We start from the raw sequence: 633 nt of genomic DNA, 5'->3' as shown, positions 1-633 counted from the left end.
ACCCTTTGAGACGAGGGTGGAGTCGCGGGCCGACTCTCCATAGCCGGCCTCTCTGGAAGTCGCCGGCCATGAGTCGGCTTATCTCGGAGTCGACGTCTGGGACTCGGCTTATCTTGGAGTCGCCGTCTGGGACTCGGCTTATCTTGGAGTCGCCGTCTGGGACTCGGCTTATCTTGGAGTCGCCGTCTGGGACTCGGTATATCTTGGAGTCGTCCCTGGAACTCGGCATAACTTGGAATCGTCCCTGGGACTCGGCATAAGCGGCGCTGCTTATCCCAATGTCTTGAACGGTTCTGGGGCTCGGATTAGCCTACCCGTGGCCCATTACTCCGACAGTAGTCCCAGAAGCTGGTGAGGCTCCGTGATACTGCGCCGTGGGGCCTCAACAGTTTCATTCTTCTTAGGACCTCGCTTGCCGTCTTCCTTCAGGCCGACTGTCCAAAAGTCGGATTCGCAGAGGGTCGTCTTGCTTCGTAGAGAGCTCGAAAGTCGTGGCGGGAGATCAGGCGGCGTGCTTGATACGCCTCCCCGCGGCCGCCCGCCGCGGTCCTATCGCGCGGTGCCACGCGGCAAGGATAGTCTGCCTACCCACGCGCGCGACGGGACAGGCCGTCAGGAGGGGCCCGCCACTAC

Source organism: Triticum aestivum, chromosome 4B, assembly GCF_018294505.1.
Source record: "Triticum aestivum cultivar Chinese Spring chromosome 4B, IWGSC CS RefSeq v2.1, whole genome shotgun sequence".
In the NCBI taxonomy this organism is placed as follows: Eukaryota; Viridiplantae; Streptophyta; class Magnoliopsida; order Poales; family Poaceae; genus Triticum; species Triticum aestivum.
The sequence above is the reverse complement of the archived record's forward strand: the minus strand, read 5'-3'. Positions refer to the sequence as shown.